The following is a 21253-nucleotide window of genomic DNA, read 5'->3' as shown; positions in this document are numbered from 1 at the left end:
AAATGGCCAGAGGTACTAAGATGCAAAAAACCGACCACGGCAACAACGACAAATTTTTTATTTTTTATTCTTTGGAATTGTTTGGTCGGTTTGGGGTTGTAGACTGTTTGGTTAGTGACAACGCTACACAGTTCACCTTGACAGAGTTCAGAGAATTCTGCAAGATGTATCAAGTCATGCATATTATGACACCCCAGTACCATGCCAGAAGCAACGACCAGGCCGAACACTTTGTCAATACGCTTAAAAGGGCATTAAAAAAAGCCGTCTGGCACACCAACAGAAAAGGCCCATTCAGCAGTTTCTGCAGGTTTACAGAATCAGGAGAAATCCGAACAAACCAGATGCAGGATCCCCAGCAGAAATCATGTTTGGATGGAAAATAAAATCCGTATTTGATAAACTGCTACCCAAACACATAGTGCACAACAGAATCTCTATAATGCCAATGAAACAGTTTAACGTGTATTTTAGACATTTTAGAAATAAAATTTTTGGGAACACGGCACGATCTCACAAAGAATCGGCCATCTTACATACATCATTCAGGGCCCAAAGTTCCAACATAAGAGGCACCTGAACCAAATCAGGAAAGGCTTCTACGAGGATCAAGAAAAACCACTGCAGGACAGCAGTGAGGCGATTGAAACTGTGTATGACTGTTTTGACGTAGACTCTCCAAAAGGGATGTCAGAACCGAGACGCTTAGGCAGAAAGAGGAAACGCACAGACCCCTTGGTGGTCTGCACGAAAAGGAAGAAATACTGATTTTCACAACCGTGGAAATCAGCTTTTGGGTTGTGGGGGAATCATCCTCCAAATGGACTGTTCTATCCATTATATAAACCATAGACCTTTTGATCCCAGGTGTGGATTAAACACCAGAGTGACCCTCACCTGCTCGGTGACGTTTACTACTTTTTTCAGTTGTAACCTTTTTACGTTGTTGTTCCAGTAATACATGTTTTAAACTCTACTGTTCTGTTTTCTTTGTGGCTTATTGCAAGCAATAATAATAATAATAATAATAATAATAATAATAATGACATGAAACTGTCAGAAATCTTTTAAAATGACCCCTTCCCCAAAAAAATATGATGGAATCAGCCTTGGCTGATCTCACCCAAAAAGTTGTGAAAATTCAAGGCAAATGGAAAAACCAAGGAAGCAGCTTTTGCCATAATGCAAAATCATGTGCAAGATTTAATGAAGAAATGAGGAGTAGTTGAAATTTGAGGAGACTCGATGTCATTTGAACTCCAAGGACCACCACCGGTTTATATCAATTAACAATTATTTATGAAGACCTGGATGAGAATTCCTAGTGAGTAAATGATGATGATGATGATGATGATGATGATGATGATGATGATAGCAGAAACCTAATAAAAGGCATAACTACATGGGCAGTATCACTAGTAAGATACTCTGGACGTTTCATAGGGTGAACTAAAGAAGAACTGAGATAGATCGATCAGAAGACTAGGAAACTCATGACCATGCACAGCACACTACACTACACCCGAAGGACGATGTTGATCGACTCTACGTGAAAAGGAAAGATGGCAGGAGGGGACTGGTTTGTATAGAAAACTGTGTGAATGACACCAAAAAAAGAACTAGAAAAATACATAATACAAAACATTGAAAGAATAATCATGGCAGCAAGAGACACTGAAAAAATTAATAAAACAGAAACCAGAGAGACAAAACGAAAGCTGGCAGGAGAGGATTAGTTAATATAGAAAACTGTGTGAATGACAGCAAAAAAGAACTAGAAAAATACTTAATGCAAAACACTGAGAGAATAATCATGACAGCGAGAGACACAGAAAAAAAATCGATAAAAAGGAAACAAACTGACAAAGGATAAGATAAAATAAGAAAAATGGGAAGAGAAACAACTACACGGAAGATTCATAAGAATGCCAAAAGATGAGAATAACGAAAACACTTGGACATGGATGTGAAAAGGACACGTAAACCAAGAAACTTAATCCCTAATAACTACAGCACAAGATAACTCGATAAGAACCGACCACATCAAAGCAAAGGTCGACAAAATACAAGAAAACAGGAAATGCAGACTTTGTGGACAAAGAGACAAAACGATAAACCATATAATAAGTGAATGTAGCAAATTAGCCCAAAAGGAATACAAGAACAAGCACAACCAAGTGGGAAGGATAGTACACTGAGAATTGTGCAAATAACTGCACTCGAATGCACAGACAAATGGTACAAGCATAAGCCAGCAACAGTAATTGAAAACGAGAATCACAAAATACTATGGGACATGGACATACAAACGAATAAACCCATCCAAGCAAGAAGACTGAATGCCGTAGTAATTAACAAGAAAGAAAAGTCCTGCCAAATTATGGATTTTGCTGTCCCAGCTGATCACAGAATAAATATCAAAGTAAAGGAGAAATGGAGCAAATACACAGAGCTAACCAGAGAGCTGATATGGACGATGAAAAATTTTCTAGATAGTATATATCATAGTAGGAGCACTAGGAACAATTCCGAAAAACTTTGAGAAGAGAATGGGAGAAATTGGAATCAGAGGAATGGCTGGAAAGATACAATTAATAACAATAATGAAAACAACTGAAATATTAAGAAAAGCCCTTGAATGTGGAGACTAATACACGAGCCACATGCGCAGGTCAGACGAGCTGCTGCAGAGATAAAAGATGAAGAAGCGTTACATGGAACCAAGAATAATGACGCTGCATATCTATAAGCTCTCCATACCCTCTCCCATTAGACAATACTCAAAATTCTAAAATAATTATTTTTTTTTTCTTTCTGCCGCGTAATCATCTAAAAAAAAAGTCGAATCTGATGTGAGAAGAGTGATTAAACAGTCTTGTGTTAATCTACAAATTTGCTATTATTATTATTAGTAGTAGTATTACTACTTCTAGTAGTAGTAGTAGTAGTAGTAGTGTTTGTTTCTTATTTTTCTTTTAACAATAAAACAAATCAATGTAATAACCAACTAAATCTTTATAATTACGAGAAAAATATGAATATTCTTTCATAGAAGAGAGTCAGAGAATAGTTAACAGAGCTCTCTGTTAAGAATGTTAAGACTTAAATTATTATATAGAAACTCATTGTTGACTTGGGATTGGGTTTTGTTAACTATTCTGTTTTTACTCTGTCTTCTTATTTTGCATATCAATCGTCGATTCTTTTTTAATTGTTTACAAAAATTCAAATGGCATAAACGAAGAACAAATGCAAATCGGCTTTATTTTAAGAGAAAAAAAATCTGGTCTCACACTTTTCAATCAATTACAAGAAAACATTTGAGAAAAATATTTAGAAAAAAACTACTCTTTTAATATACACTCCTTCCCAAGTGGGTTTTGAAAAAATATACGCGGACATTACACGAGGAATTGACTGTCATTTCAACATTTTTAAAAAGCTCCAAAGCTTTAATTAAATATTTAATTGTATCGAAATCGGAAATTTTTTTTTAATCGTTTCCATCACTAATATATATATATATATATATATATATATATATATATATATATATATATATATATATATATATATACACACTCTCTCTCACACACACACACACACACACACACATCTATCTATATATATATATCTATAAAAGTGAAAGTGTCGGTGTATCTTTGTATTTGTGTGTCTGTGTGTCTGTGTACATTTCCCGACACAATAATTCTGTCAATTTTTAGTCTACAGACTCGAAATTTGATATACAAGTTACTGAGATTTGGGAAAATCGATGTGATCGGTTTTTGGCCAGAAATTTGGGTATTAAGGAGTCAAAATTCAACAATTTGACCTTTGAGAACTCTACCAAACTCCTCCGACAATTTTGAGTCTACGCACTTGAAATTTTAGATATAAGTTCCTTGGACATGGATCTAACTTAATAACTTGATTTGAGCCCAAAACAATAAATGTTAAGAGGTCATAATAAAGGTCAAAGTTTAAAAAAAAAAATGACCCCTGCGGTTTCTTCCAAATTACTCAGACAATTTCTGGTCTAAATATTTGAAATTTTACATAAAGGGTATTCAGAGATAGAGCAAGCTCTTTCATCAGTTTGGGTCGAAAATTTTTAGTTACCAATATATAAATGTATGTATGTATGTCTGTTTGCATGTCTGCCTTAAACTTTCAATAGAGGCAACGGATTTTACCAAGATCAGTATCGTCTTAAAGTTCGATCTATCATACGACAAATATCGAAAAATTGGCTAAAAACATTAATATCTTCCCCTTCAACTAGGCACTTTTCTACAGGGGGGTCACTTTTTTCGCCGATATTTTTAAAAGTTATCCGCTCCTTTAGGTTTTCTAGCCTTAATTTTAAAAAATGTCGCTTCCAGTTTGGCGGTGGTCGTAACAGCATAAACGTTAGGTTTTACCCCGTTCTTTTCCTCCTTTGCGGTACGGGTTCGCCGGGCAACGCCGGGCAACGCCGGGCGCCCATGCTAGTATATATATATATATATATATATATATATATATATATATATATATATATACACACACATTCTCTCTCTCTCTCTCTCTCTCTCTCACACACACACACACACACACATCTATATATCTATAAAAGCGAACGTGTCTTTCTGTGTGTGTCTGTGTGCGTGCGTGTGTGTACATTTCCCTATGCAATAATTCTGTCAATTTTTAGTCTACAGACTCGAAATTTGATATACAGGGTACTGAGATTTGGGAAAATCTATGTGATCAGTTTTCAGCCAGAAATTTGGCTGTTAAAGGGTCAAAGTTCAACGCTTTGACATTTGAGAACTCTACCAAACTCCTCCGAAAATTTGGGTCTAAACAATTGAAATTTTAGATATAGGTTCCTTGGACATGGATCTAACTTAATAACTTGATTTCAGCCCAAAACAATAAATGTTAAGGGGTCATAATAGGGGTCAAAGTTAAAAAATATTAACCGTTATTTTTTTATTTATTTTTTATTTTTTGCTCACACCGCCAAACACCCGGGTCACGCCGGGTACCAATGGTAGTATAAAATATATACAATATATATATATATATATATATATATATATATATATATATATATATATATAGCATCAAGTGCGCTTGAAAGTCAAATTACAACGCAATTTTACAAAAATAAACAAATATTTTACTTGCTTGAAATTTATAATTTAAATATATTTTGGAGTCAAACTCCATTTATAACTATAATATAAAAAAAATATTAACAATAGCTTTCATACCTACAGACACTAGTGGTACATGCTTATGCAATCATCAGTGTAGGAAGTGATAATTACGACTGGTCAGGAGATTTGAAGAGACCTTTCGCTTCGTAGGCTAGCATTCTACCTAAAGGTCACCGAAAATTAACACAATAATTGAAGAGAAGGGAATTAAGTACTTATAAATGTCATATCAGCAGGCATTCACAGTAGTAAACAGTCGGAGAAAGTATCTAACCCTATATATATATATATATATATATATATATATATATATATATATATATATATATATATATATATACACAGGATGGAGTGATAAAATTGTCGCCCTAGAAAAGACGACATTATTCTATTTCCGTTTGATGAAAACCGTTTTTTTTTGTTTTTTTGCTGCAGACCATCTACTAGTTGGCCAGTTGTGTATAAATCCCAAGAGTGATAGTATCCTTCTATCGTGCCTGAAAATGACACAATGTTCAATGAACGAGATCAGAGATGTGCTGTTGTATAACTCATGCTCTCTAATGATCCAAGTGATAACAGGACCATTGCCAGCACCCTCAAAATGCAAATCTGGATGACAGGAACGTGCCTAGGGTGAAAAAAAAAATTCTGGCTACGATTATATTCTTTGGTGTGGTTTCAAGTGAGGGCCACATCATGCCACCTTATATCTTCGAAGTCGGCTTGAAAGTCAACACCAAATGTACCTGGATGTGCTGAAGAGTGTGGTGATCCTCTGGCGCAATTAGGCCGCTGCTTGTAGACTGGATGTGACAGCAAGACTCGGTGCTGGCTTCAGAAGGAGTGCTTTGACAAAGCACTGCTTTGTTTGGTCATACATCGAGAACATCAACAACGTAACCTACCACAACACCAAAGCCAGTCTGCTCGCCACCAACTGCCAAGTGTTCGTCGAGCTCTCGCCGGCGCTTGTGGAAAGGGCATGCTCCCAGTTCCAGACCCGTATTGAGGCGGTGATTAAGGTTGAAGGCGGTTACATTGAATAGATGTCAGCTCTACTACATAATCAGTTTTTTCAATAAGAGTTTTCAAATAAAGCTGTAGTGCTGTTTTCTTTAGTGGAACAAATTTATCGATCCACCCTATATATATATATATATATATATATATATATATATATATATATATATATATATATATATATATAATTGATTATTGTTGTTCCCAGAATTTGTTTTGATTTTCAAAACTTCAAGATAACCTTGATTTTTTTTTAATAGCCGACCTTGAAGTGAGGTGTCTGCCGAAGATAATAGGTCATAAAACTTTGAATAAAAAAAATATAATTTTCAAACGTGGTGACATATTTTATTTTAATTGACGGACAATTAAGGTTGTTGGTCTGACTCACGTCAATATCCGTGAGTCAGATGTAATGAAAGGTGTGTCTTACGCGCTGAACTGACAAGGGTTAACGGCGTCAAGTCAACCGCCGGCCGAACCCACCTCCCGAATTATTCTTTTAAAATAGTGAGTGAAGAGTGGCGTATTCATTTAATTGTTGATAATCATTTAGATTCTAAGTAAGGCTCAAGGCTAGAATATTAAGCATTTTGCGTTTGAGTGAAGCGGAGAATCAAAACAAAGAAACCTAAGATTAATCTATACATTTAAAATTATAATAGGCGATATATAATTATTGACACTTTAGATAGCCACAGTTCTAGATGGAAAAAGGGGAGATAATCCAGAATTTGAATGATTTCCAGCGAAACTATGTAAGTAAATCAAAACATATACGTTAAGTTATATATTATATAATTTTTTGGAATCTTTTGAGATGAGGCGCCATAATTTGTGTATTGATTTTTTGGCAATGGAAAACCAGATAAGAACACAAAACTGGATTTATAAGACCATAAAATTCAACCTTGATTGCCCTTGGGGATCCGTGGTGCAATGGATAGAGGTGTTTAATCTCTGCGGTTCCAGGTGAGCATTGTCTGAAGATAGCAGTTTCAATCCTACCCAAACCAGAAGATTAGTTGGCCAAAACGTGGTGAAACAACAACAACTATGGAAGGCAGTAATTACTGGGGATACAAGACTCAGCATTCCTATCCTGTCATGGTTAACCACCTGAGGAAGGTCACAGGGACAATTGTTCGAAACGTGGTGAAACAACAACTATGAAGATGAGGATAATAGTCCACAAAAAAAATAATACACAGGAACATGAAATAACGAACTAAAACATCGGAAAACATTAATTATCGAAGCAATTATTGCTTAAACTTAGTTAAAACTTAATTAAAAATTATCTGTAAAAAGTAAGAAAACGTTTTAAGGTTAATTTAGACGGTTTCAGACCAATAAAGATGATTGCACACTAAAAATAATTGAATTAAAAAAAAAAATCGATTTCTCTTTAAATTCGAATTATTTTTTGGTTTCAAGTAAAACTTTCCTTTTTATTTAATATTTAATTTTCAACCTAAAACATTAACGCAGCAACTTTCAGTAAAATTTTATCTGAAAATGATTTTATGTTATTTTTATTTTAATTATAACCGTTTGAGAAACAGTCTACTAATGAAGGTTCTACTGTTTTATATAAAAAAATAATCAATGCTTGCTAAATATCGATTAATACTGCTGTGGGATAGCAGGATGAAGGTCGATTAAGGAGAGAGAAAAAAAGAACTCTTGTTATCGTGTTTTCTATACTTTCTAGAGCCATAACCCGAATGTCATCAGGGGCCGCTATTACCATGACACTAAAGGTTACCGCCCCTTTTTTTATTACGATTATTACAATTCTTTGTTTTTATTATTATCAGGAAAGATAATTCAAAATGCAAGATGGCTGGAGTATTTGGACTGATGGGTCAGACTTTCTGTAAAAGGAAACGTCTGTTAATCTAAGTGAAAAAAAAAACTGACAATTATGAATTATTATGTACAAAGTTATTTTTAGGAGGTGGGTAGTAATCAAATCTTCTGGGTGACCCTCTTGTCCGAACTAAACGTCTGAGGTTTAAAGTGCGTTATGCCTGGTTGTCTTTAGGTTTTGGTGGTATTTTGGCGCGAGTAGGTTGTGTGTGGAGTTTGTTCATGGTTTTTTCTATTGAAGAAGCTGACATTTCTTGTAGTTTGGTTGCCCTTATATGTGGCAGTAATCATAGATCCCTGTTTCTTCATTACATTCATTCTGTTGGTAGGATGTGAAAGCCTTTCTGGTGTAGTTCCTTTTTACGATACCATTATCACCCACACTGAGATCATTGGATTTCATGTATGCCTTTTTTTATCAGCATATTGCTTTATTGTTTTCTTGGCTTGAGTGTCATGCTCACTAATTCTAGGGTCTCCAGCTATTAATGTGATCAGGAGTGGTAGGCAGTTTTTTATAGTCCGACCAAATATGATTTAGGTTGAGGATACGCCAGTGGCACAGGATGGTGTTGTTCGGTAGTCCAGCAGGAATTTGGATAATTCATGTTTCCAGGTTTGACCTATGATTTGGGCAGCTTTGATGGACTTTTTACAATGCGCATAAAGGGGTCTGTTTCAGCATTGGCCTGGAGGCCATAGGAGTGTTATCTTCCTGTGTCTGAATTCGGTGATGAAGGCGTAGGTTTTGAAATCATAGTTGTTGAATGATGAGCCGTTGTCTGTTTTGAGGGATACTGCGAAATGCGAGGAATATTTTGTCTATGTGGAGTATGACTAATGTTGTTGAGATGAAGTCTACAATGTCAACAACAGCATAGCGTGAGTATTCATTTGTCACAACAAGAAGATACTTTTCATTGTGGAAGTGTCCAAAATCAGCACTGACTTCTGTCCATGGGGTTGTTGGTAATGGGGAAATTTTTAGTGGCTTTCCTGCCGGTTTGTAAGTACTGATCTGGCAGATGTTGCAATTGCTGATTTGTTTTATTAAGGGCTGTATATGTTTTAACAAGATCTTTTCCCAGAATGCTTTGATGTATGAGGTATGTACTATTTTTGGCAGCTCTTTGTAGTGTTTCACACCGTAGTATCCAGCTCATTTTGACAATGATGCTATCCTTGTGTGCCTGTGATAGTTCGGCACAATTGGCATGCAGGGTGTAAAATGTTACTTTGTTTATGCCATCATCAACACCATGTCATTTGTTGGTAAGGATTACTTGAATGACTATGGTAAGTGTCTTGCCTTTTGCAGTTTCTATTGCAACTTCATCAAGCTTCATTGCGTTGGGGGTTGAAGTTGAGAGGATGTAGTTTATTCCTTCACTCTTTTCTGTTTCTTGTTGTTTGGTTGTAGGTGCATTCGATAGCAGCTGAGATAGTCAGCTGTATTGTCATAGCCTGGTCGGTATATGACAGTCAAGTCATAGGGTTGTGTTCTCAAAGCCCAACGTCCAATGTGTGCTGCTAGTTGAGGGCTGGTGTTGTTGAAAATTGATATTAAGAGTTTGTGATCTGTATGGACAGTAAATGGGGGTCCAAAATATATGTGGAAGTGTGCACATGCCCATGTGATAGTGAGTGCTTCACATTCTGTTTGGGAGTGTCTTTGTTCAATTGTTCTGTACGTTTGGAGAGACTTGTCACTCAGCTTCCAGGGAACACCACAGGTTTTCAATGGAGAGATCTTTGATAACTTGTGTGAAAGCTCCTAGTGAGCCAATAATAATAATAATAATAATAGACATGTTCAAGTGGGGAAGGCAGTATTATGCAGACAATTGCATTTTGAACATCCAGACAAATGGTACAAGCATAAACCTGGAGCAATACTGGAAAATGAAAATCACAAAATCCTATGGCACATGGATATACAAACGGATAAATCCATCCAAACAAGAAAACGGGATTTCATAATAGTTAACAAGAAGGAAAAGTTCTGCCAGATTGTAGATTTTGCTGTTCCAGCAGACCACAGAGTGAAGATCAAGTAGACAGAGAAGCAGAGCAAATACACGGAACTGGCCAGAGAGTTCAAAGAGATATGGAAGATGAAGAAAGTCAAGATAACACCACTAATAGTAGGGGGATTGCGAAAAATACCGAAAAACTTTGAAAAAAGAATAAGAGAGATTGGAACCAGAGGGATAGCTGATAATATACAACGGATACCAATGAAAACAGCTGAAATATTAAGGAAAACCTTTGAATGTGGAGAATAACACACATACACTGGACATACAGAAACTGCTACAGATGTAAAACACATGGAATTATGAAAACTGAAACGGTATAATTGTAAGTTAACCCCACCTCCGTGTGCTCCTGCCTTCCACCCCACCCCCTTATTTTTTCACGTGTCGCTATAAACAGGCGCCACACCAAATAAGTGAAGGTCAAGGAGGACGGAAAGATCGAGGAGAGAGCACTAATCAGACCTCCGCTGGATGAGTGCAAAGAAGACTAGGACCTTGGGGAGGCTTATTGCCATCCAAATTCCAGTTGCTGCCAATGGGGAATCAATGGTAAACGACTGTTGCGCTAATGCAAATTCATCTGCAAAGGTTATCGAAAGCGGTGGAGAGTACTGGAAATCTGCGGAGACTTGTTATCACTCAGACTCCAAAGAACACTGCAAGTTCTCAAAGCGAAATCTTTGATGATGGCCTGTGTGACTACTCCTAGTGAGTAATAATAATAATAATGATAATAATAATAATAATAATAATGAAAACAGCTTAAGAATCTTCAGAAAAACACTCAAATGCGGAAACTTATCTGCATACACAACATAAGTTGACCAGCCACATGGGATCTGCAACAGAAGTAAAACTTAGAAAAGCCTATAAGATCTGTTCAATAGTTTCAGTGTGTAAGTAATATACGTATGTGAGTATTTGGCAGCGTGGCATTGTGTGCATTGGTTTACCTTGTTCTTGCTAGTGAGTCTGGGTGGGTTGTAATTCTTTTCTGTTCGCCTGATTCTTGCTAGTGTGTAGGAATTTTCACGAGAGATGAAAAGTGCTGACATGTGAATCATTGAGCCCTTTTCTGCCTCCTCCGGCTGAAGTCACGGGGGTTCTTTTGTGTTCTTTTGTGCAGGTGCGGTTGGTGATGCTTGGAGAAAACTGCTTTAGTTGACCAGGTCTCATAGGATTTTCTAAACACTGACAAACACGTGTTACTATGTTACTATTTGGGGGTTGGAACGATTTCGAACGAGGAAAAGAGAAACAGAGAGAGGGAGAGAAGTGGGTTAAATGTTACACGATTTTTGAAAACTGTTTTTAAAGGCTAAAAACAATGATAACGCAAACACACACTTAATCGGACTTTTATTTATTATTTTTTACAGCCGATAGTAAATCCCTATTTAGATTAGCATCACTGATAACAAAACAACAAAACCCACACAGATATTTCTCTCTGCTGATCGATATCGATAAATCGATAAAAAAATAAACAATTGATATATTATTTGGTTACGCACGCTTATTCAACTTTGCATACGATTCAAAATCAGTCTGGCACAAGGTTATGGGTATGGCCTTTGTTATAAATTAAATCATCCCACCCCCACACCTTCTCGAAATGATCTGTAGGGAAAATATCATAATCTACTAGCAGGCCGCCCGACATTGCCCGGTCGTAAAATACGCTTAAATATGATATTCTGATTAATGCAGATTTCGTATTTATTATTATACTAGTGAGGGGTACCCAGCGTTACCCGGGTGTTTGGAGGTGTGTGTGGAAACTCCGGGGGTGGGGGTGGGGTGTTAAAAAAAAAAGTAAGTATGAAGATCGAACTCGAACCCTTGAGGCAAAGTTGTAAATTAAAGTGTGAAAAAAAAAGTGCGACGTTAACGATTGCCCCACCGCGAGATGCTAACAGAAACACGTTTGAATTTATTTAATTACTTGGATTTGGCAGGTGCCCGTTTTAATGAGTTAATGAGGTCAAGTTTGACTGCGGGATTTTTATTTTTCCCAAGATGTTATAGGAAAAAGACTAACCCACATGCGGCGAGCGACAAATGTTGAATATTTATCTTCCCGAAATCGAGCAAATTAAATAGACAGGCGAGCTTCGTTGTTAACTGTGAAATATTACAATTTATATGCGATATAAAAAGTTTTAAAAAGTTGTGAACCGACCGACCGCTTCTCTGAAAGAAGCCTTTTGTAGACATACAGAAAAAGCGAACACACATACATACATACATACATACATACATACATACATACATACATACATACATACATACATACATACATTTTCGCTTTTATATTTATAGATTATATTATATTGGACCCAATCTATAGTAATGATTCAAAAAGTTGAAAAAAAAAAATGACTCATGTACCACCACCGAGAAGCGAAACTAAAATGTTTAGCTTACGATTTACTTTTTCCTTTGACGTTAATACCTGACGTATAAAGACATGTTTGCTGCAAGGCTAAAAATTAAAACATGAATCAATAGCTATTACGTTATGCATGCATATTCATAATGCCGTCGTTCGACCTTCACCTGGCAAGTTCTATTTCTTTAATTTTCACACTTTTGTACCGATTTTCCTCTGGCTAAAACCCAAATATAAAGTTTTGCATAGGTTCGAATACCCTATATATTAAGTTTCATGTCTGCAGACCAAAAACTGACAGAGGAGTTTGGTAGGCAAAATTTTTTAAACAAATATATATGCGCATACATAAATATATATAGAAAGAGTTTTGTGTTTACATTTTTACGCAAATAATACGCAAGTATAAATCATGTAGAATATCTGCATGAATTAGTTAACTAAAGATGATCATCCTATAAGAAAACAGAAAAAAAACTATAAGCAAATTAATTAAAATGAATGTTTAAAAGAATGTGCAAATTAGCTAGATCTTTTGCAGATGAATGCAATTCCACGACCCATCTATAAGAAAGTTGTATTTTCTTTTTAAATAAATAGAAAAAAGGGTTTTTAATATGAATATCAATACACAAAAAAAAAAAAAAAAAAAATTTATCATAGGAGTATAGATACTAAGTCCTTGTAGGATAGAAAGACATGGTCTCATTCTAACATATAAAACAACCTGGGTTGTCTTTGTTAACGTGTAAATAAAAGGGAAGTAAAATAAAAGGCTGTTGGTAAATGAATAAGCCCACGAGTAAGGATGAAGGCCAACAGTTTGAGAGCACATGTCGAGTGTGGAATAAGTGTTTCTTAACCAAGTAATAGGGAAGCGTTCATAAAATGAGAAAGGCTGTACGTACACAGATGTCGCGAAGTCATACTATGCCGATGTATGTATGTTTTTCTTGTGTTTTAATTTTCTTATCGTTTTGCTTTTATGTGGATGGGTCATCCTACCAGATGCCAGACATTCACCCACTATTTCAGTCACTCCAACCAAGAGATCTTTTTAAAATTCTAACCATCCATTTGAGTACACTTGGTTCTTGCACTTGGTTCACCAGGTATATTCAACAAGTAGTTTTTTAAATTCTTTTTCATAAGTCCGGTAGCTCCTATAATTACTATAATGATGGAGATCTTCCAATGATTCCAGTTTCTTTTCGTGTCGTACATAAGTCATTGGTATTTTGTTATCTTCTCCATCTCAGCTCTGTTAAGCCCAGCATCATTAGGAACACTAACTTCACTTAGGGTTGCTACTTTCTACCTCTTGTCCCATATCACTATATCAGGTTTAACATCCTCATTTTCTAGGTATATAGCATGTAGGAATTTCATTGTCGTGTTTGTAGATATGCGTGCATGTGTATTACATTAAGTCTACATGTGTCGCCATGTTGGATTCTTGGGCCCTCTTTTCGAATCCAAGGCCTGACAGTCTGGTGTGGGGGTGTGGGGTCTTGTCCCAAGAGGGAAGTTTCCTGGTCAGTCTGAGCAACATGGATAATGAGTAGTTGACAGTATCGTCTGGTGGTCAAAAAAGAAAGTTTCAAACGTCTGTTATTACTAGGGCTATGACAAGAGAATATTCTTTTCATTATTTTGACTCTCGAGTATATATCAGTAAATATCTTATGTTTTTGGATAGAGTGATGTGGTTCTTGATTGATTAACTGTGTCGGATATATACTCAAGAGTCAAAACAATGATAAGAATATTCTATTGTCATAGCCTTAGTTATTACCATTGGTACTTATCTCAGTTCGTATAAGAGGTAGCCCCCTGATTGGGCAAACCCGAGACAAAGTTCAATGCTTGCACCAATCAGGGCCCAGCTTAGAGATCAAACACAGATTCAAAATATCGCTAACCATGATTTGTTGCTCCTGCTGCTACTGTCGTTTGTAGTATCGCTGCTATAGATTTGATTGGCACAGGATCTCAACAGCTTTTCAGTCGGAAGTTTTTAAGCGTAACTGAAGATAGCCGGTGAAATTCGTTGATCTGAAGCCTCACCGACTTTAGACTGACAGTATCATAAGGAATTATAGAATTAAGAGGCAATGCCTCATTCTAACATTTAAAACAACTTGCAATATGTTCGTTGTGGTAGAAATAAAGGGAAAGAAAAGAAGAGTGTTAGTAAAGGAAAACGTTCGTGAGTATGCACGAAGACACGGGTGACAACATCCACGTGGTGTTAAATAAATGTCCCTTTAGTAAGGAAGAGACAACAGTTCATAGATGGGTAGAATGTATGTCCTGTTTGTAAGGAGGAAAAGTTTATATTTGAAAATTGGAGGTGACAGTGGCTAAGTGATTAAAAACATGTACTGGCAACTTGAATGTGTCAAGTTCGAATCCAGTTCGTCCCACAAAAACACATTCACTTAAGATGTTGGCAACCTTCACGTGACCATTCGCATAAGTACCTGGTGTCTTCTTAAAAAAGGGTTTAAACTAGAAAGTTATCATCTAAATCGATGTTAACAATAGAATCATCTGATTCATACGAATTGAATGAACTGAATATATGAGAATGTGTGTGTGTGTGTGTGTGTGTGTGTTACTTCCCTTGTGGTATCATGCGAACAGAGTTATTTCCCGTCTGTTCTGTGTCATTTATTTACATCGGCCATATTAGAAAAAATATAACAAGAAGTTTTTTCACTGTTTTGAGCGTACAATTCAAATTACTACAACTCATTTTGTTATTTTTTCTTTTAAGAAATCTTGCTTAATTGGTGTCTAATGACTATGAATCAAATTTAATGTAAATCTGAAATATTTGAATTTTCAAATGGAATGATCTGCTTCCTTAAAAAGAAAAACGTAAAATTCTTCTTCTTCCAAAAAAAAATCCCCTGAAATGTAGATACTATTTATTTATTAATATTTGTTTTTTAACAAAATCGAAGGAATTTGATATATACCTCTCTTTGTATAAAACTAAATTAAACTAAATATAGCCCAGATTTAGACACCTTACGCCTAGCAGCTGTGTTTCAAAATTCATAATGATCGGTTAATTAGTTTAGGAGTGAATCTCGAACATACAAATATGGCAAATGCTTCGTCTTTACAGACGTTAGCCATCGCAATGCTTTCCGCCAACCTCATCATAGTTTTCAGGTTAATCGTCAACGACAGCCAAACCACGTCCGTGAGCCCGAAGATGACTTTTCAGGCCAGCATTTGACTTGCACAGTCTGCCACACATATGGCAGACAAAGTTGTGTGTTGAAACTTTTCACTTCTGCCTCCGTTGTTTTTTTTTTTTACTCCCTCTGCTTATGGCATGTGTTTTTAACATACAAATATATAAACATATAAACATACCTAATTTTATATAAATAGATATAAATATTGCTCATTTTTATGGAAATCGCTCGAGACAAGACATAAAGCCACTTAAGGTAAAAAACTAACAAGAACGAATGATGATTATTGCAATGACAAGAGATACCTATTGACCTTAGTCTTTTCAAGACTAAGGCTGTAGATAAAAAGAAAACTGAGCAGGAAGAGAGTTCAATTCTTGGAAAAAAGTTACTAGAATAAGAAGCTGTATTATAACGAGGTATGAAACGAGAGAATTATTATAGAGTGTAGGATATGTTGTTTTGAGATAGTGCCGAGCAGTATTCTTTTGACACTTTCTGCGAGTGAGACAGTCTAACCAAAATTAGTACATCCCCCACTCTCTACGAAGGGCATGTCACGGAGAGTGCCTATCCTACAGACATGCGCGAACCTGTTTCTGGCGCGCCCTTTTTAGCCGTCAATGGTGTGAAATAATAATTAGATTTGTTACTTTTATTGTGTAATGGAGTTAGTCATGTGAGAAGCAAAGAATCAAATAAAGTTTTAGAATTTGGACATCATAGCATTGTTCATTGCATAACGAGATCGAAGAAAGGATAAAACCGAGAAAGAGGTGATATATGTAAGGTTAGTGAGAGAGAACCCCCAGCAGAGTGCTCGATTATTAAGAAAATTCCTAAATAAGAGACAAATACTTTTCTATATATGTACTGGTGGGACCTGTGGAAATTCCACAGCGGCATCCTTCATATGTAACATATTGCTGCTGGGCATTCTGTGGACGTTCAGGTTGAATGGTGACCCTTCGATATCATTGTAGCCCTTTTGTTAAAACTGCAAAAGTATTTATCTAAGTAATCTGGTTAATGTAGTGTCAGAATATATCTGGTTATTACGGTTTATCTCCAATATCCTTATAGGAGTCTGTGACATAATTTTATTGTATGGACGTCCGGTGTGAATGGAAACACCACGATATCATTATATCATCTTTAGACGGAACAAATATTACCCTTGGACCATATCCAGAGGACCAAGAAGGAATATTTTAGTTTGAGATATGACCCAAAAGCGACATCATTTTATTTATTTATTTATTTATTTTTAACATTGTGTCTTCAGTGATTAGGAGATCCTATTTATTAAAAACGGAGGATAGAAGGTAATAACATACTACAAACATTAAATTAGTGTATCTATATATTAATTTGATATTCGTAGTGTGTTATCATCTTCTATCCTCCGTTTTTATAAATAGGATCTCCCAATCGAATAATTTATAATCTGTAAATTGTGACACACGTACGTATGTACGTTGAAGGTATATCAGTATTAATTACAGAAAATCAGAATAAAACTGGTACCATCGGTTTCAGATCATAATAAAGGGGACTTATAATAGACCTCCTTTACCAGACTCTCTTAAGCCTGTGAGACAGACTAAGGTTGAAGAGAGTCAAGTAATTATCGAAATATCCCGACTATGTTCTGTTACTTGTAATGGATAAGCAAACACTTTGTAGTGACTAAATAGGGAAGTGATGTAACAGAACCGCTGACGCTGATAGTGTTATATAGTTGTGAAATAGAAGAGAAGTTATCTATCTATCTTTGTATCTATTAATCTATCTAACTATTTATCTATCTATCTATTTAACTGGGAAATGGACAGGGAGATGTGAACTATGTTTTGATATCTTATTATTAAAACATGTCAATAGCACATCAAACTCAGTGACTGATCAAGTTGCATCGGAAGAGTATCTGATCAACTGTTCAGAAGTATGTGTCTTTCTGTCATGTGTTCTGGTTAGCTGAGAAAATAGATGAGTTTTAAAGAGGACGTCAAACAGAGTGGACGGTTTAACAAGTCGTCTCCCCTCACCGGGGAGGGAGCTGACGTATCTCAGAATGAAGACTAGAATTAACTAAGAAAAGATCGTTGATCACTTCTCTTTGGACGTAATGCCTAGGAAAGAAATAAACTATATAAAATACACATCGTCTTGGTTTCTCTATTGAAAGGTTTTCATTTACACAGAATCCTTCTCCCCAAGACTGGGTGAATATCTTCCAGTGGCTGACAGCAGAAAACCAGGTATGTCGTCAAATAAATGTGTTTCTGTAATTATGTCTGAAACACACGCACGCACCAAAAGAGACATTCACTAGACGATCACACAAAGAGACACTACTAACGATCATGACAGGGTTAAAAAGTTAAAGAAAAGAGTTAATTACACACTAAGAAAATGTTAAGAACACATACCGATAAGATCGCAGGGCATAAATACACTGCAACACGATAAATTAGGGTTCATATAGTGAAGAAGCCACTATAGAGACTAGTGACGCGTCACAACAATTACACCACACATTCAGATGAACCCCTCTGTCACATTACATGTGTCTGTATGTTGATATGGTACACTATCATATAACATATAGTGATTTGGGACCCATAACGTTACACTAGCAGCAAATGACCAAGCTGGTGACATCTCAGCAGAGATAAAAAGGACACGTGTTCAAAGAAAAGTGCTTGGAGGAGTGGTGTTTGGAGCATGGCCGGAGTTCAGAGAAGCATGTATCTGAGGGTGTTTGAGACGTGACGAGAGAAGCACATGTTTGAGACGTGTGGATGACGTCAGAGCATAGACGAAAAGTCACATGAAGCTGGGGAAGGAAAAATGAACTGTTTAAAAAAATTTTTTTAAATGCTTTGTTGGAAATATCAAATATAAAGGTTTTGTTTAAAAAAAATGTGCACCAAGTTTTGTTCTTTCTTCTGTTTCTTTGCGACGTTTTTTTGGGTCCGTTAAAAAAGGGTGTACAACGTTACAGCGCGCATGCGCGTGTGTTAGTAGTGGGGGTGATTCCAATGTTTTTTTCTGATTCTGATTAAATTACCTATTCTGATTCTTTTTAAATCTCTGGATATTTTGTTATAAAAGTTTTTTTCTTTCTATTTTTTACACATGTTCAGATTAACCTAAAAACCCATGCAATATGTGCATATATTTTTGCAAATGTAAAAATACGTTTGTGTGAGTGAACTGTAGATATCAGTTTTATTTATAGTTTAAAATCAATAAATATTTAGCATTTTATCTTTAGTACAAGCTATGCATTATTAAGCTTGAAACAAACATAAAACTTTAAAGAATTGTATTGGAATCGGAAATTAGACACATTTTTCTCGATTCCAATACTAATTCCGATACCGATTCCAACACCGATTCCAATACTGATTCTGATGCACCAAAAGCTTCTGATTTTTACAATTTTCGATTCCGTATAATACTAGCAGGAAGTCCCAAAGTTGCCCGGGATTGAATGAGAATCAACAAATGTTTCACACTTCCAATAATTTTATTATCATCCAAATCGATGAAATCGCCCATTTTTCTATCAAATCAGTTGATTGCTTGCTCTAGTCGGGGATCCACCGTGGTGCACCAGGAAGAAATTCACATATCTCTCAGCAATGACTTAGTTTACAATATATTGTAGTCCACATAGCACTGTAGAAACCCCACTGTCGCTTTTATAAAATTATATTTTTAAAATGGCTTGAATTAAAGCTTAAAATGCAAAAGTCATGGTTCAGCTATGCTCTAAACGGCAAAATTCATTTCAAACGAAATAGGTTCTTATCAAAGAACCTACTGTTGATTTTATTTGATTGGCTTTTCTGTTTGTATGGTGATAAAACTTCTCAAATGCACTTCTAATGTTTGGGTTAAAATTGAACTATTCCTTCGTTAATTGGATTTTTTTAATTATCGATTTCCGATAGTTGCGGAGGGTATTCCGATACAAAACCTACCTAACAACCCCACTAAACACGTAAATAGCATGTGTATGAATTTTTTTTTTAAATCCGCCCAGCCGTTTCGAAGTTTATAAGGAACGAATGCACACACATATACACACAAAGTGCATTATATATATATATATATATATATATATATATATATATATATATATATATATATATATATATATATATATATATATCCGGTGGGAAGATATCCAAAAATTGAAAATAATTGAATTTCAACAAGGGTCGTTGATAGTACTCAATCATAAGGGGGAGCAAGTTATATTTTTGTATGTATTTTATGTAAATAAGAACTTCAATTTTTGCCCATCGCCACTCATGGCAAATTTTCTCTCCTCAAAATTTGAAAACGTTTGGAACCTTTTTAGTTTTTGTACCTTAATTTTTCTTGCCTGATGATATCTAATATGATTGAAACGATCTGCACATCGTAGCAAGATGTGACTGTATTTACATTATATATATATATATATATATATATATATATATATATATATATATATATATATATATATATCCTTGACAGTTTAGCTCATTAAAAACGGGCAAAGCAAAAGTTAGAATAAGTGTTTTATGACAATTTAATTGTTGAATATGGTTAAATATGTACCCATTTTTGTATTAAATATTAATTAATATTAACCATTAACAGGGCATTTACCGGATACCCTTATGCTTGGAGCAATTTCTAACAATTGCGTCCCCAAAAGTAAGACGACGAGAATGGATAGAGTTGATACAAATGCAGAACGAAAGTCACTAAACATGGAACGCTACGACAAAATTATGCGATAAAACTTATGGAAGACATTCTAAGAATTTCAAAAATATATTAAAGGAAACTTTATTTATAGAAATACTAGCATGGGTGCCCGGCGTTGCCGGTGTTTGGAGGTGTATGCTGAAAAAAGAACAACAAAAAAAAAAAAACGGTCAATTTTTTTTTAACTTTGACCCCTATTATGACCCCTTAACATCTATTGTTTTGGGCTCAAATCAAGTTATTAAGTTAGATCCATGTCCAAGGAACCTATATCTAAAATTTCAAATTGTCGGAGGAGTTTGGTAGAGTCCTCAAAGGCCAAATCGTTGAACTTTGACCACTTAACAGCTAAATTTCTGGCCTAAAATTGATCACATCGATTTTCCCAAATCTCAGTACCCTGTATATCAAATTTTGAGTCTGTAGACTAAAAATTGACAGAGTTATTGCGTAGGGAAATGTACACAGACAGGCACACAGACACACAAACATGTTCACTTTTATAGATATATAGATAAAAAATAATTTTTTTAAATTATTTTTATTGTTTTGTCGTAAAATATGTTAAAACTAAATTAATTTTTTGAAGAAAATATTTCCATATGAATATATTTCAAATACTAAAAAAAAAAATTATTGTAAAAAAAATCTTGTTTCATGATAGCACAAGACATGTTAAAACTAAAATAATTTGTTGAATTAAAATATTTCTATATGGTTTCGTATTTCATTTCAGGA

The 21253-nt window shown here is 35.3% G+C and overlaps 1 protein-coding gene across 1 annotated transcript in view; it reads right to left on the bottom strand.

Moving 5' to 3' along the window:
* The window catches only part of LOC145256215 (uncharacterized), a 104515-nt gene that overhangs the window by 41986 nt on the left and 41276 nt on the right, over positions 1-21253 (bottom strand). The gene's annotated exons all lie outside the window — the stretch shown is intronic.

The sequence above is a fragment of the Euprymna scolopes genome, chromosome 32 (assembly GCF_053919585.1).
Source record: "Euprymna scolopes isolate OS-2025 chromosome 32, ASM5391958v1, whole genome shotgun sequence".
In the NCBI taxonomy this organism is placed as follows: domain Eukaryota; kingdom Metazoa; phylum Mollusca; class Cephalopoda; order Sepiida; family Sepiolidae; genus Euprymna; species Euprymna scolopes.
This window is presented reverse-complemented; position numbering and strand designations above follow the sequence as displayed.